This window comes from Rousettus aegyptiacus, unplaced genomic scaffold, assembly GCF_014176215.1.
Source record: "Rousettus aegyptiacus isolate mRouAeg1 unplaced genomic scaffold, mRouAeg1.p scaffold_m13_p_11, whole genome shotgun sequence".
Taxonomy (NCBI): domain Eukaryota; kingdom Metazoa; phylum Chordata; class Mammalia; order Chiroptera; family Pteropodidae; genus Rousettus; species Rousettus aegyptiacus.
The window spans coordinates 9,084,440-9,102,586 of NW_023416286.1; the positions used below are offsets into that span (position 1 = coordinate 9,084,440).

An 18,147-nucleotide genomic window follows, 5' to 3' on the forward strand; every position below is an offset into this window, starting at 1 on the left:
CCACCACATAATCTTCCTATTGTCCAGGCCGATTCCTGTTTGGTTTGGCGGGGTGAGCTGCTGGCAGGCTTCCGCGGGGCTGAGTTCTCCGTACTGCACTATTCAGGGATCACTGAAGTAACAAGCTTTCCCTCACTCTCCGAAACTTGAGCCAAGTGCGACACAAATTGTGAAACTTGTTTCTGATTACCAGGAAAACTTAAAGAAATCCCAATGAAGCAAAAAGGTCGACAAAATTCTTTCCAACATTTGAACAAAAAAGGTATTTTTCAGGTCTTAGATTTATGGAAGGCAGTTCTCCAGCTCCCAGCCAGACCTTCAAACCTCCTATTCTTTGCACCACATTATTTAAATACACTGTTAATAACCTTAATTGCTCTAATAGCAAGTCCATATTGTGCAAGACAGCATGGTCTAAAGGCCTCGTTGAATCTGAAAGGCAGAAGTTCCGTTTCTGGCACATGAACATGAATTAGGACTATGGTAAGAGTGCCAATAAAATCCATGTTTTGACAGCTAGACAAGCAGGTCATTTATTGGGAAAGACTGAATCCCTTTCCAGAGTAAAATGCAGTCCTTTATACCCAGCAGGCTTGGAATGAAAGCTTCTTTACTAAATTAATCAGTGTTCTGAATTTTAGGGTATAGGAAAGTATTTTTGATAACCTGGAGACGAAGGAAGGGTGAACACCTGGGACCGGAAATACAGCTTCCTCCTGGGGGTGCCTGACGTGTTATTTTCTAGATTGTATGTTGAGTGAAGATTTATAATATTTGTTGAAAATATTATCTCCTTGTGACAAAACCCCACATCTAGGAAGAAAACACAAAGGAATAGAGAGAAAATGGAATATATGAAGCCTCCTGGATAAAACTTATAAAACCCATAAGCCTCGATCAAACAGATTTGCTGAGTAGATGTTATGCACCAGGTCCCGTGCTAGGTTCTAGGAGGGTAAATATGACCGAGACACAGTCTTAGCTTTGGAGTGTGTGCGTGGGAGGTTAGATGGTGAGAGAAACGGTGACGATGCGATGACGTCCGTGCTCTGACAGTGGAGGGTTCAGTGCTGCCAGCGGGCAGCGCAGGCGGGCCAGCCGCCCGCCCCACAGGCCCTGCTTCCGCTCTGCCCTGCCTGCTGCCTGCAGGCGTCCGCCAGCCACTTCTGGACCTCTGGGTCCCGGTGCTTCTCTCCACTATGACCTATAGGGACACTCCTGCCTCCCGAGAGCAGCTCTTTGCAGAGATATCCTAAAATAGAACTATTGTGTTCTTAACGGCATGTTTCTTTTCACTGTCAACAGCCGTCTTCTTCCAAGGATGCTCAGCCAGGGCCTCCCATCGTCCAAACAAAAAGTCACCCTTTAAGATGCTTGACTTCTCTTTTGAAGAAAAAAAAAATATATATATATATATATATGGGCAAATATACTATATGAATAGTGTATTTCTACGTGTGCCCTTGTTAAGTGACAACCTGAATGTCCAGACACGGATCCAGCTCTGTGAGATGGGAAAGGAGCCGGGTGTCCCCTGAAACGCCTGCTCCTCGCATCACCCAAGCCTTGCTGCGCGGGTGCAGGGACCTGACCATCGTTCAGTTCTCCGTGGACTGTAACCTCAGGGGAGCCCGTTTCTTTCGTCTTGTCTGTCCCTCTTCTGAAAACATACCATGCAATATACCCTGGCCATCAAACAGTCCTGTACATATCTTAATCCAAATGTGTCACTCAAGTTCCCTCTCGAAAGGCCCCTGGGATCCCAGAACTCCTGGAGGCTGGACTTCTCAGAGCACAGGAAAGACGCAGCACAGTCAGAGGCTCTGTCAGAGGCTCATTAGATCTACCCACAAATAAGCCATTATGCAAATGAAAACAATAAGTAACCTAATAGTTTTTCTTCCAGTCAATTTTTTCCTCCAGATCAGAAAGAGCTCTTCTGAGTGGCTTAAAAGTTCAAGTTGAGATATAAGTATGAATTAGAATGGGTCTTTTCTCTTTTTTCTCAACGTTGTGTTGAGATGAATGGACCCTGCTAGCTACTGGCATGCAGAGCGGCTGAGGGTCAGGTACAGAAATAAATGGAAATGGTCCCTGCCCTCAAGCAGCAAGTGGAATGAGAATACGTCACATTTATAGCTTCCAAGTGCTCACATATGTCAATACCCACGACAGCGTTGGGGAGTGGTGAGTGAGTGGGAAAGGGGTGGCAGATGGCGACCTTCTTTGGCAGGAGCAGATCAATAGGGTCTATGCCTTGGCTATGAATGCAATTTCTTTCTAAATAGTTTTAGAATCTGTCAGGGGAGTAAAATGATGTGCTTTGCATTGCTACGGGGCTCACCCAAGCTGTTGGAAAATTGGGCAATAAACTTTAAAGGGACAAGAGTGGAAGGAGAGAAACCAGTTAGGCAAGAGAGGGTGCTGACTTGGGCACAGTTAAATCAATCAGAGTAGGCTTCTATTAGGTTAGAGATACATTTCAGATGTAGGGTCTATAAACTTACCAGTGACTTTGAGTGAAATGTTATGGAATGAGAGTAATCTACAAGAACTCTTATTATATTTTTGCCTGGAGCAATTTGGTAGATGGTGGTGCCATTTACAGAAATGGGAAGGACCTGGGAGTCGATTTGGCCTAGGGCATGGTTTGTGGAGTGTAGACAGAAATCTGTCATTCTGCTGTGGCTCTTAAGTAGCAGAGATTCAAGAAGAGATGCTGAGTAGGCAGTTAGAGGCTAGTGTTCAGTAAAACTGGGCCGGAGATACTGTTTTAAACATAAAAGATCAATAAATGGTATCAATGAGTGTTTACTATGTGCTTGGCACCATTGGAAGAAAAATACCTCCCACTGTAAAGAGAGCTTCTCCACTGAGAACTGGCTGGCTGGGTGGTACACAGATAAGTTGAAGTGAGGCTTCTTCACCTTTGGGCAGGATAGCGAGAAGCAACACCCACCTGGTTTCAAGGAGAGATTTTCCAGGGTAACCATCTGGCATCTGCAGAGCACCAGATCTTTGGCACAAATCTGTCTTTCCATCGACACCACAATTAAGCTTCTGTGAAGCATGGTGCTGTGTAAATCCAGTGTTAGAGATATCATCTTGACATCTAGGTACCATTCCAACAGCATCACACGGCTCCCAAACAAAGAGGCCTTTCAGTGTGGCTTGTGTGTGACCTCAGGTGGAAATAGCTATGTGGGAAAACAGCTTTCTCATGAGCTGTAAGTGCCATTCGGACCAGTTCATACTTAATGCATATCTATAGTATCTCCAAGTGTTTAGTTTCTTTGAAAGAACTCTCGATGCTGCCAGTCCTTAAATTAGTCAGCTGAGTGTTAACAATGTAGTACTATCACTATTTGCATTGTTTATGTTGTATTTTATTATTTAACATACGCTAACCCTGCAGAGGCAGCTGTGCCAAACATATTAAAGACACATTTTTTGGCAGAATTAGATTTGCTTTAAAAAGAGAAAGACAAGAAGGAAGGAAGGAAGGAAGGAAGGAAGGAAGGAAGGAAGGAAGGAAGGAAGGAAGGAAGGAAGGAAAAGGTGTGATCTACGGGGACAGGCAATATTCTGGTGCTTTTAGTAGTCAGCAATACAAGGATATTAGATGGTAAAAATTTTATGCTCTTTATTCTGCATATCATTCTTGGGATACCAGTTTCAAAAATCTAGACTTGGGGAATTTTGAAAATTGCTCATCTAATTATTCATCCATCTACTGATTCACTAAAAGGGGAATATTTTCAATGATGGTGGGGGCAGGGCATAGGAAAAGCCTATGATATGCTGGCCAGGCGCTGTCCTAGGCCCTTGGGAATTCGTTCTTCCAGGAAATATTTATATTGTGCCTGCTATGATCCAGACATTGTGGGAGGCATTGAAGATACACTAGTGAGGAAGAGAGAGATGTTATCCATCCTGAAATTACTTTACTTCATGCTTTAGTAATTAAATAAGTAATTGCCTAGATGTTAATGAGTAATAAAATATGTAACTACAAGAACATTTTTAAATTTAATTTCGGCATTACTACAGAAGAAAAGTACAAAGTACGTTAGAGTACATAACAAAAGGACCTATCCTGGGCCGGGAAAGGTTTCGTGAGAAATGATGTTTCACTTGAGATGTGAATACAAGTAAAACCAAACCAGGAAAAGGGGCATCGGGTGAGGAGGAAGAGGAAATACCCCTAAGAGAACTGTGAATCTAGATGTGGAAAAAGGGCACATCCATTAATAAGTGCATTAAGACGTGCCCTTATCAGTGCTATTAGCATAGTTTAAAATGGAACTACAGACCGTAGAGTTCTTTTGTTGTTAGTTTACCTTACCCCATTCTCGGGTTTTTGCTTTGTTTGTATTTTCTAATTGAGACCACCTGGGTTTAAATCCTCGCTTTATCACCTAGTTTTGTGAATAGCAATAGAAGGTTGATTAGCAATAGGAGGTGGTTGTGAGGGTTAAATGAGATAATGGTGCGCAGCGCAGTGCCCAGGGCATAGTAAGTGCTCGGCAGGTGTTATTCTCCTCTTATACATGAGCAATCACTGTGCACTTAATGCTCGCAATCTGCATAGCAGAGAGATCATATCAGAGAACACTTAATAGATGAAGAGGCATTTGACTTAGCCTTGAATGGATGACAGGTTTTCAGAAAGTGTCAGTGATACAGAACATTGGGGAGGTGTGGAGAGCCATTGTACTGTGACGAGGGGCACAGGAACAGAATGGTATGTGCAAGGAATATTCCACTTACTCCACAGTGGAAGATAAAGGGAGGGCGGGGTGAGGGATGAGGCTGTGTAATATGTCGGAACAAGATTATTTTGTACTTTGAATGAAAAACTAAATAACATTTATTTTGTTTTATGAGCAATAGGGAGTCATGTAAGGTTTTTGAGGGAAGAAAAAATTGTCTTAGACAAGGTAATGGGGCAGAATGAGAGGGGAAGAGAGAGTTTGAAGGCACTGACAATATATAGGAGACTTCATCCAGGGATGACGTAGGGTGAATGTAGCAAGCAGGAACAGGCAGAAGGACTTATAAACCAAGAGTTGATTCTGTTTGGTAATAGGGTGTATGTGAGGGCTTAGATAGAGGAAAAGATTATGTATAGATCTAAGAATAGGATCTAAGTGGAACTGTTCACACCATATGGAGATGTCAGTGAGACCTGCTACTTTCAGGGTCTCCCCAGAAAGAGCTAACATAGGATTTGGCTTCAGAAATCTTAAAGGGTTGTGGAATATTGGGAAGAAAATGTTCAACTGGCTGTGAAAATGAAGAACTAGAATTTGGCTAATCCATCTGTGCTAGCTAAGAAGATGAATTTGACGATCATCCACATGAGATTATGGTTGAAACTAAAGGAATCTGTGAGATCAGAGCCTTAGAACCAAACCACTGAGAGAACAGGAGATGGAAGCAGAAGCAACTACAAATGGACACACAGTAACCTGGGAATTAGGAGACCACCTAAAAATTGTGCTGTCAAGGAAACTATGAGGATGTTTTTTTCCCAAGAATTTGAGGTGGCGTGATAATGGTGCTGTTTTAAGAATGTCAAATGTTTCATGAAATTAAGAATAGTGAGAATTTTAAAAAGAGCCCGGAAGTAAGGGAATATAACAAAAGTATTGGTACCTTCCAAGAGAATAGGATCAGTGAGAGCTGGAATTAAAGAAGTTAGGAGTTAATAAATGTATGTGTATATGAACATGCACATGGATGTGTGAATGTGTGCATGCACGTACATACACACATTTTATCCCTGGAAAGATACACACAATTGATTGTCTCTAAGAAGGAGCAGCCTTCTTAGGTTGCCTGTGTGTGTGTGTGTGTGTGTGTGTACATATTCGTATGTGTGTATGTATATACATATACATATATAAGTATACATAATTAATATATACACACTTATACAAAGTATGTATATTGTTAATTCTTTTACAAATCATACTTTAAAAATTAGTTGGTGTTGTCTACAGCCATGCCACCCTGAACAAGCCTGATCCCATCTGATCTCGGGAGCTCACTAGGGTCAAGCCTGGTTAGTACTTGGATGGGAGACCACCTAGGAAGACCAGGTGCCTTAGGCATAAGAAATAAAAAGTAAGGGATTGTAAACTGACAAGGTCCTTGCAATCTGTGAGGTCAACCAAGGGTTGCCTCCCCAAAAACGTAAATAAATAAAATAAGATAAAAATTGGTTGATGCTGAATGGAAAGAAAGTGAATCCTGGCTCCTCTTTCAAAAAGTTTGACAGTTAAATCAAATAGTGAAATGATGTAGCTGCTCATGTTTATTTGTAGACGAAGTTGAAGCATCTGATGGAGAGGAATGGGACACATATGAGGCAAAATAGGTAATAACAGATGAAGCAATATTCTGACAAAGTGGGTTACACTGTGTTTAAAAATTACCAGTGAAGTTACAAACCTCTTCCCTGGAGGTGAGCGAGAAGAAGCAGCTAAGGGAGTGTGGATATACACATCCTTTGCAGATGAAAGATGGTCAAGGGACATTTCTGACAAGTTTGGAGCTGAGTCAATGGATAACAAGCCAGTTATCCTGAGAGAAAGACACTGATGTTTATTGAATGCTTGTATAGTTTTCTATTGCTGCATAATTCATACAAATTTAGCAGCTTAAAATAGTGCCCATTTCTGATCTCATTGCTCTGTAGATCTATAGGCTCTGCTGGGTATTCTCGATAGGGTCTCATAAGGCCGAATCAAATTATCAGCCAGGTTGGGTTCTTATCCGGAGGCTCTGGGGAAATATCTGCTTCTAACTTTATTTGCTGGTTGGAAAATTCTTTCTTTGTAGCTATAGGGCTTGGGCCCTGTTTTCTTGTTGGCTGTTGGAAAGTCCTCTCTCTGATCCTCGCACATGGGCCCTCCATCTTCAAAGCCAGAGATAACTCATCAAATCTCCCCCCCACCCCCCACCTTGGGATCTCTCTGACTTCCTCCTTTGTTGCCAACCAGAGAAAACACTGCTTTGAAAAGACTGAAGTGATTAGGCTTTGATCACCCATGTAATCTCCTTTTCTCTTACCCAACCGATTAGCAATATTAATTACGTCTGCAAAATCCCTTGGTCATGTTGCATAACATAATCATAGGAGTAACACCACAGGGTGGAAGTCATGAAGGCCATCTGAGAGTTTTACCTATAATCAAATATTTTTTGAGTAGCTTTGGAGGACTTAAGCACTGTGATTGCCTCTGGGCATAATCTTGAAGAGGTCCCATGGGAGTCCAGGTATTACAGAGTTTATTGCCTGGGAAGACAGATAAGATTAGGACTATGTAAAAATAAAATAGATAATTCAGAAAGGGTTATGGTCTTTTAAAAAGATCAGCATGATGTTATGATAGAGAGCAGCGAGGCTTATGGGTGGTTCTATTTTAGATCAAGGAGACCTCTCCGAAATGGAGATGTGTGAGTTGAGTTCCAAATGATATTAAGGGACTGTGGTCCATGAAAAGAACAAAGAGATGGTTCTAAGTAGGTGGAATGGCAAAGTTTCTAGGGCAGGAGCAAATTTCACACATGTAATGAGAAACAGAAAAAGGGTTGGTGTTGGGATGAACACTGCAGTTTTCAGTCAAAATGACAGGATATTCTAAACTGACCCTCCCCAAAAAGCATTAATTATCCACTGACAGATTTTTATCTGCTCCACACTACTTCATTATTTAGCACATTTTTGTAAAAGTAAGGCAGATAATCCTTAAAAGTCTATTAACTCTTAACACACATTTATTGAACACTTTGTATATGCCAGTCACTATTCTAATACTAGAAATAAGTCAATGAACAAAACAAAAGTCATATTTTCGTGGCACTTCAGTTCGAGTTGGAGTGATTAAAAAAAAAAAAGTAAAATATATAGTATATTAGGCTATGAGAAGTGCTCAGGAGGAAGAGAATGTTGGGAGAGGAAAGCAAGTTTCTACTCATCCCTCCACTGATGCACCTGTTCATGCATCCCTCATGCATGCATCTGTCTCCCTACATTGATGGGCTGATTTCAGGCCAGGCATTGAGGATGCAAGTTAAATAAATCGTAGCACTTCTTCCAGCAATGACAGAGTTGCTGCTACCAAATTCTTCTCTGGCATACTATAAAACTGAACAAAATATACATAAAGTTTTCTACTACTGAACAGCAGGAAATCCTTGAGATAAGGAGCAAGAGAAGCACACCATGTTTCCCACTGTAGGCATGTCCTAGAATACAGCGCTGGGAGAGGGAGCCAAAGCAGAGGACAGTGATTGTGCTGCGATGTGGAGGCCGAGATGAGCATTCAGGACTGCTGGACCATCTGGGCCCCTCAGGGCAGGGTGTAGGAAAGGAAGGATCTGAAGAGAACAGGGACCCTAAAATCTGTGTGTGTGTGTGTGTGTGTGTGTGTGTGTGTTTGGTGACTCCTTATTTGAGGGCTAGGCTGCACATTCAGAGGGGAAATATACATCTGTTTTAAAAAAAAGGACGACTGTTTCAGGGCTTAGAGCAGAACAAGAGATGAGAAATTACATAAAATTAGAATGTAGCATTCTGCCCCAGTTAATAATGGTAGAGAACGTTGGGAATTTCAACCCCAAAAGCACCACATCCTGTGGTCAAAGACCACACCCCAGATAAGGGCCATACCCTAGGACTAAAAGCAAAATGGACTAGGCCAGCCCTGACAAATAACCAAACCACGCTTGACAGGACAGAGAGGATACCAAGTAATTTAATTGTTTGCCAAACAAAATATAACTCTAATGAAAGACACTGTAAACCAGATTGTCTACAATGTATTATCCACAATGTCAGCATTGAATGTACAATCAGTTAATTACCATACATAAAAAGAGAAAACGTGGCACAAAACCAAGAAAAGGGACAAGACAGATCCAGAGCTTACCCAGATGTCGGGATTAGGAAATAAATTCTTTAAACAAGGTAGTATAAATCTGTTCAAGAACTTAAAGGAAAATGAATCAACATGCAGAACATCAACCAAAAAAAAAAAAAAATGGAAATGCTAGAACAGAAAAGTATTCGAAATGAAAGATCTACTAAATGGACTTCAGAACAAATTGTAGACTGCAGAAGAAAGGGGCTGTGAAGGAAAATTCGTAGAAATTATCCGATATGAAAGAGAGGGGGAAAAATATTGAAAAAAGGAACAGAACTTCAGAGACCTAGGAGACAATATCAAACTCCCTATCATCCATGTTATAGAAATTTTAGGAGAAAAGAGAATGTGCAGGAAAAACATGAAGAATAATGGTCAAAAATTTTCTAAATTTAGTGAAAAAAATCAACCTACAGATCCACGAAACTCAATGAAAATCAAGAAGAACAAACACAAAGAAAATGACCCCTAGATGCAGCATAGTAAAGTGCTGAAAGTCAGATATAATTAACAAATCTTAAAAGCAGCCAGAAAAAATACTACATAGGTGTATTTGTGTGTGTGTGTATGTGTTTATCTTCAAATAAAACCATGACATGATATGATGACTATCTTATCAGAAATAATAGAGGCCAGAAGATAATGAAATGACATCTTTTAAGTGCTGAGAGAAAAATGTCAATCTAGAATTCTATATCTAGTGAAGATATTCTTTTAAAAAATGAAGGTAAAATAAAGATAGTAAGATAAACAGAAGCTGAGAATATATTGGCAACAGACTTGCCTATAAGAAATGACAGAAGTTCTTCAGCTCCCAGAGAAATGATGCCACATTAAAACTTGGATCTAGAGAAAGGATGAAGCTAATTGGAAATGACAAATATATAGGTAAATTTGAAAGACTATCTTTTATTATCTCGATTTCTTCTAAAAATGACTTAAAAATAGTAACATTTCAAGCTGGGTTATAATATGTATAGATATGAAATATATCATGAATAACACAAGGGAAAGAGTAGATAAGTGTACATATACTGCTTTAAGTAAAATAGTATAATGTTGATTTTCCTTTTAATTAATTCCAGATAAAACTCTAATATAATTTTTGATAAAGTCTTTATCACTGTAATTTTGAGAACATCTTTTGATATCTAGCCATACTTATAGATAAAAAGCCAATGCAGAAATAAAAGGAAATACTGCAAAATATTTTATCTTCAAAAAAAAAAAAAAGACTTTAAAACAAAGGATATTAGAGATAAAGAAGGAACTTCATAATTATAAAAGTAAACCGATTAGGAAGATAAAACTATTTAAAATACACATATATTTTTTAACAGACTTTCATAACAAATAAGCCAATGATTGACAGAACTAATACAAACCCCTAATCATAATTGGAGATTTTAATAGCGCTCTTTGTAATTTATAGAACAAATACACACATATGCAAAATCAGTAAGTATACAAAATTTGCATCCCTCACCCCACTCTACATGACCTACTTGACATTTTAGAACAGTGTACCCCACACATAAGAATGCACATTTATTCAAGTGCACCTGCAGCATTCGCTAAGGCAGACTGTGTTTTAATACATTTCATAATTGAAATCTAACAATAAAATTAAATTGGGACTAAATAACAAGATAAATAATAGTACATCTAAAAATCAATAGCAATAAGATATAAAAAAAATAATAAAACACCAGGAAACTCTCCCAAATAGTTAGAAATTAAAGAACACATTAAATAACCTATAAATCAAAGAACAAGTCCAAGGGGAAATACTAAAAGTATTAGAAACAAAATGGTAACGAAAGCACGACATTTCAAAATTTACGAGATGCAACTAAAGACATTTAGAAGAAAATTTATGATATTAAATGTTTATGTTAGAAAATAAAAATGTATAAAACCAATTAGTTAAGCTTCTGTTTTATGAAGTTAGAAAATACACTTTAAGCAAGTACTGGAAGAAGATAAACTAATTTCAGAATTTATATTTGTAGTAAAGAATGGCAGTGCTTTTTGTTTCTTTCACTATTAACTGAAATAAATTTTTTTTTAAAGTTTGATTTCACTTACATGCAGAATCAAAGGAACAAAAAGAACAAACTAATCAAAAACACAAATATAGCGAACAATTTGATTTCAGATAGAGGGGAAGGGGGTTGGCAGCTGGGAGAATGGGGTAAAGGGTTAAAGAAGTACAAATTAGTAGTTGATAGCTGGTCACGGGGTTGGGGAGCATGGCAGAGGGAATGCAGTTGGCATGAATATGATGGCTGGAGGGCCGGGGGACAGAGGGAACAATGGGGAGATGTTTTATGAACTATATAGATGTCTAATGTACTGTATCTTGAAACTGGTTTAAATAAATAAATTTTTAAAAAGTTTGAAAAAGAAGAGCCATCTATACCCAAAGTAGTAGAAAGGAAATAATAATAATATAAAAGAACAAACAGAATGAATTAGAAAATGCGTAGACAATAAAAACAGCAAAGTGAAGCATTGCTTTTTTTAAAAGAATCATCAAATTGATAAGTCCTTAACAAGAAAGAGAGAAAACATAAATTATTAGCATCAACAGTAACATGAGTGATATTGCTACATATCCAAGGATAATAAAAGCTATATTAAAACAACTTTCTGCCAAAATATTTTGATGACATAAAATTGGCAGATTCTCTGAAAAACTCATCTTACCCAAACAGATTCAGGACATAATGGAAAATCTGAAATCCTATATATATCTTAAAGGAATTGAATTTTCAACAAAGAAAATTTTAAGCCCAGATGGTTTTACCAGTGAGTCCTATAAAATATTTTAGAAAAAAACAAATTCTACACAAATTTTGTTAGAAAATAGTGGAAGAGGGAACACTTCTCAACTCATGGGGCCAGAATAACCCTGTTACCAAAACCTGACAGACATTGCAAATAAAGACCACTATCGCTTATGAACGTGCACACAAAATCTAAATCCAGTACTATATAAACAGGAAAAAAAAAATTAACCAGGAGGGTTTTTATCCCTGGAATGCAATCAGAGCAATCAGTCAGCAATTAAGCACATTAAAGGAACAAAAGGGGTAGGAGGAATCATATTAACTATCTCGATATTTTTAAAATAAGGCTTTTGATAGCTTTCAAGAATCCTCTTATGATTAAAAATCAGCAAACTAAGAATAGAAATGCACTTCTTTAACCTGATAAAGGGTATTTGTATAAAATCTGTAACTAACATCTTAATGGTGAACTGTTGAATGTTTTCCCCCTAATTCTTGGAGCAAGGCAAGATTTATGTTCTCATTACTTTATTCATCAGTGTAGTAAAGGCTATAAACATTGCAATAAAGCAAGAACAAGAAATAAAAGCCATAAAGATTGAAAACCTAGAAGTAAAACTGTCTTATTCACAGATGACATGATTATTTATGTCGCAAGTTCTAATCAATCTATAAAAAGTTATTAGAACTAACAAGTTGATTTATCATGGCTCCAGAATACAATGTCATTATACAAAAATCAACTTTATTTCTACATTTTAAAAGCAAAAACAGCTTGAAATGAAATTTAAAATGAATTTTAAAATGCTATTTCCAATATGTGTCACTATTCACAAACATTATTTAGTGACCTCACATAAAACACCATAAATCTTTCAGAAAAGAAATGCAGGATCGTTTTACAACTTTGAAGTAGGTGAATTCTGCTGAGAAAGGGCACACACACAAAACACCCTAAACATAAAACAGTGATAAATTGGACTTCATTAACATTTTAAAAAGCATGCTCATAAAAAGACATTGTTGAGAACATGAAAAGGCAAGCTACAGACCGGGAGAAAATATTTATTTTATGAAATATTTATGAAATATTTTATAAAATGTCTTTCTATATCTATGTAATAAGACCAATCAATAAAAATATGGGCAAAAGCCTTGACGATACTTCAAAATACAAGGTATTAGAATAGTCAATAAGCTCATGAAAAGATGGCCATCATCATTATCAGGGAAATGCAAGTAGAGACTCTAAGAATAGCATTTCGCACTAACCAGAATGACTAAAATTTTAAAAAGAATGATATATCGGTTGTTGGAGAAAATGTCGAATGATTGGAGCTCTCACATATTGCTGATAAAAGTGAATAAGTTACAATCACTTGGACAGAATGGGGTAGTTTTTAATGAATTTAATATACATATACTATACCACCCAGCAAATCTACTCTTCGAAATAAAAGTGTAAGAAAAAGACTTATTTAAGAATTCAAGAGCATTCATAACTGCTTTATTCATAATAGTCCCAAACTAGAAACAATCCAGGAAATCTAACTAGAAATAATGCAAATGTCCTTCAGCAGAATGGATAAGCCAATTGTGGTATGTTTATGCAGTGGAGCACTAATCAACAATGAAAATAAACGAACCACTGGTGAATGTATTGCGAAGATACTCTGTAAATGTTTGTGAAAGCAACCTACCGTTTCATTAAAGACTCAGGTGCAGTGTCTGCCACCCTGAGAGCTGTCTTTGACACCCACGGGCCTCACGACAGGCAGAGTGAGGTGCCGCCTCTCATGTTATTTAATGGTCATATCCCATTCGTGTTCATCTGTGTCTCTGGACTTAAAACGGAGCATTGTGAACATTTGTCTTCTTTTCCATCTATCTCGCCAGACTAAATGATTCAAGTCAGTGACGGTCTTACCCATCTCTGAATCCTGAGTCCTGTCCAGTGCTGGCCATAGTGTATAAACTCCACGTTCGTAGAAGAATGAAGGGACACTACAGATGGACCTTTTATTTCCGAAGAGTTTCCTAAGGCCAGTATGATAATTATTTAATAATATCTGTTAAATCAGCGGTCCCCAACCTGTTTGGCACCAGGGACTTGTGCGTCTATGACAATCTGATGCCTAATGGTCTGAGGCGATGCTGAGGCGGTGATGCTGGTGCTGGGGAGCGGCTTCAAATACCGTTGAAGCTTTGCTGGCTGGCCGGCCACTCACCGCCTGCCATGGGGCCTGGTTCCTAACAGGCCACAGACCGGCACTGGTCTGCAGCCCAGGGATTGGGGACCCCTGTGTTAAATAATAGGTGAATCTCACTCCTTGGGTGTAAGTAACTGGAACACTGGATTCGATTTGTATCCCAGTATTTGTGTTTATCACCAACAGTTTGACTAGATTCATTATGGACAATTTGCTTTAATCCAAAGTCGTTTCCCCAAGGTCATCCAACTAGCCAGGTGTGAGAGTTGGGACCTGGGTGACTAACTTCTTCCTACCTTTCAAGAACAAGTACCCCCGTCAGAATCCCTGCAAGGGGCATGCCATCCTGCTTGGCTGGTGTATGTTGGTGCGGGGGCGGAGGGTCACTGCCACCCTGAGGGCAGCAGCTGCTCTCCCGTTGCTTCTCGGCCACAGACGGGCCATTCCCTGCCGAGGGTCAGGGCAAGCCTAGGCGTGGGAGCGAGCAGGCGACGGATGCTGGCGAGACGGGGTAGCCCCTTCATGCGTGAGTGAGCGGTTGAAATCCTCTTCCCAGAGATAACAATGTGGGCAGAAACCATGTCTGTCCCTAACTACAAGTCCAACCTGAGCAGTTCTCTAAATACCATTCTAAACGTGGGTGTGGAAAATTGATAACAGGATCTAAGAACCCATCTACAAATTATGTTACTTCTGTTGCTTAGACGGTAACTTCATTTACCTAATGGTAACAGAATTCTTAAATGTATATTCACTCAGTTATTTAAAAAATTCCATTTAAAATAATTTCGTTCTGATTCGGCCTTAGATATTGCTGCTTATAGAATGTAAAGAGGAAAATTTTATATAAATATAGGAAGTAACTGTTTCAGGGAACATCAGAAATCAGATGTGATAACACCAAAGATAGAAGAGGGGAAGGAGGAAGGAGTGAATGGGGAGATTTGTTTAAGGGTAGAAGGCAAACTCTAATATTTTCATCTCCTCAGCTAAACATCTCGTTTTCCTCAGTTTCCCAAACTTCAGCCCCATCTCCCGATTTAATATGTTCTGTTCTCTCCAGCTAGTCTTTAGCTACACGTGAATTTGATTAAAGAAAAGTCACGAAAGCATGAATGAGCAGTGGATGGGCATTGGTGTTGGAGAAAGCACCCAGTGAAATCGAAAACAAAGTTGGAGCTGTTACCGCTTCTGTCTGCAGAGGCGCTATCACTCCCGGCCTCGCCCCAGTTTCAGAATGTGTAGGAAAGTATTTTCTATTCGTAGGGGTGTGTCATCTCCCTGGCCCACTCTACAGGGCCATCCTACGAACACGCCACCCACTCTCCTTTCCATCTCTGCAAGTAGTACTGTTTGCCACCAGGCTTAGTGTTTTTGTACTAGAAGAAAGAATACGAAATCGTCCAAACATATTCTAACTTGCGAATGGCAAATATAGAACTGGGAGACTCATCTGTATGTGAGTCCCTGTTGATAAATCTACATTTTTGATTATGTTTTCCTATATATAAATGACTAGATTGATCCTGCCCCTTGTCCAAAAAAAAAAAAAGGCCTGCAGGACTAAAGGATCAATAAACTTTGAATAATATAACTACAAAATTGGTTTTGATAAGGGAAAATAGAATAAACCTTCTACAGCCATTATTAAGATTCTTACCTTCTCTGTTTTCAAAATAATTAAAGCACCTTATTTTATAAATACCTCCTAATAGTTCATTGTACTTTTTTGTTTAAATCTAGACAGTGTCAATTTGGCATTTACTTTTCCAAGTATAATTATTAATTTTTGGAATAACCATAAAGGACATAGGATAGATCAGTCTAGATTTATTTTATATAATTTGGGGCTATTTCCAAGACAGCAGTCTTTCAGTTTAATAAGGTATTGAGTTTGGATAGATACATCTTTTCCTGGAGACACACACACACACACACACACACTCACACACACACACACACTCACACACACACTTCTAACATTTTCCTTTTATTCCAGAAATTAAACCAGGGATGTCTCTTTATTTTACCTCCTTCTTACATGGCACTAATAAACTTATTCATTAATAAGTAGCCTCGCCACTTTTCTTCCAGACCAGAAAGTGGTTTCTGAACAACTTTAAAGTTCAAGCTGAAGTTCAAGTTAAATATGAGTCAACTTTAAAGTTCAAGTTAAATATGAGTCGGATTGGGTCCTTTTTCTTTTCCTCAAAATTATATTGAAATGAATCTATTCTAATAAGCATTAAGGTAATTAACTTCAGCTTCTCTCAGCAGGAAACTTGTGTAATGAGAGAAAAATTTGGCAAAACCTAACTCATTTTGTGTACAGAGGGGCACCTCAGAGAAATCAAGACTCTTTGAAGGACTAAAGTAGGAAGGCTAATAAGAAAGTACCTCTTTTCATTATGACAGCCACCCTGAACCTCCACGGCTAAATTCCTAGCAAATTTGCCAAGAGCCACTCTTACATGTCTTACTGTGATGTGAAAACATTGCTATTGGTCAAGTTTTTGCATGTTTCAGCTTGTTAGAGATTTCTAGACAGAGCTAACTTTGTGGTTGGGTCTTAACATAAATATTCAAATGCTTCATGATGATTTTTATTGGGCTTTCACTTTGCCAAAGACTAGAAACTCATATGCATGTGTCTAGCTAGGGAAACATTATAATTTCTAAGTTAAATCTTTAAATTTGATAAGTAACGTATGCGAGAATCATGGATGATACTAAGCATATATCCTATAAACTGGTACCTTTATATGGGTAAGAATATAAAATAAACAGAAAAGAAATACTGCTGAATTTTAATGTCATTTTTCAAACTCTCAAGAGCCAAGGAATTGTTGGGCAAAAAAAAAAAAAAAAAAATCAATGCTGTCTCACTGCCTCTCTTCCTGGCCTCATTCTATCAGAAACACTCTCTGGTGTCGTAAAGCTTTAATTTGCTTCTAGTGTGGCAGCAATCTCAGAAGGTTTGCACAGTCTTTTAGATAGGTAATACAAGCTCAGTATTATTTGGTTTATTAATATAAAAGACATAAAATGCATGACAAAAGCAAACGAAAACCTTCTGTCGAATCAGGTATAACTTATATGTTCCAACAGTCCTAGTTCTTTCACATTTATATAATTTTTGTATATTTGCAAAATTCTTCAAGCTTGCTTTTAGTGTCTGTTTCTCACAGCCACCCATGAGGTAAGTCTGAGTAACTTGCCAGAAAGCCAAGGAGCCAGGGGAATAGAGAAATTAAATGAGTTTATACCAGAGCAACCCAGCAAAGACGTCGCTGATCTCGATTGCAAAATCCTGGTCCCTTGGTTCCTCATTCATTAGCCACTAAGTCCTTGTTCCTCTCATTTCTTCACATGCTCAAACACTTCTTACTCTCTGCTTATTTTAATAAGGCCCAAGGGTCCTCCTTTCAGGCCCTTTCCTACCACTCCACCATTTTCTTAGTCCCTAGGAAAGGTTTGCTCTAGAGCCTAGGGGCAGGTTCATTTACTGATACATATTCCAGTTGGGCCTGCTGTGGCCACTACGATTTGCCTTTCCCCTAGAAGTATGAACTGTGTACTTTCCTATAGAGATTCAACTTAGCCAGTGCCCAAGATGCAGAACTGGGTTCTGAATAGCATTTCTATAAGTCCCTCATGGCCTTTATCCACTTTGGCTTGGTAATGGAGTCTTATAAGCCCAAGTGTGGGGGAAATTAAATAAAATAGAGAGGAAGAATTTTTGTAGATACCGGAGTCTATGGACTTTTACCTTGTTCTTCATAGTACAGGATAATGCTCTAGTGCATATTGCTACCTGCTGAAACACAAGTTTACTCATATATTCTGTCCTGAGAATCTGTGAGTCCCACAGTGCTAATCTTTCTCCACCTCTGTCATCACGTCATTGGCTATATAATGTGATAGATGCAAGAAAGAAATTTCTTCTCTATCCCTCTCCCCTCCTTGTCTTGCTTCATGGACAACGTAATACTAGACTCCTAAGGTAGAAAGATTTGGACCTTCTAAGGCAGAAATGGATCCAGTCAGCATTCATTATGAATCCTTTTGAGTACTAAACCCGCATTTAACAAGAGATGTTCCAGTCTTCATAAATTAGGTGCTAAGTGCCTGCTGTCATCCTAGTATGTATAATATGCAGGTGGAAATGACCAGTCCAGGGTCCAGGCCAGGGCACTTTCAATAAATTACACT

The 18,147-nt window shown here is 38.6% G+C and overlaps 1 protein-coding gene and 1 pseudogene across 1 annotated transcript in view; one reads left to right on the forward strand and one right to left on the reverse strand.

The window, feature by feature from the left end:
* The window catches only part of STARD13 (StAR related lipid transfer domain containing 13), a 468,661-nt gene that overhangs the window by 408,117 nt on the left and 42,397 nt on the right, over window positions 1–18,147 (reverse strand). The gene's annotated exons all lie outside the window — the stretch shown is intronic.
* On the forward strand, window positions 5,998–6,116 carry LOC118609899 (annotated as a pseudogene).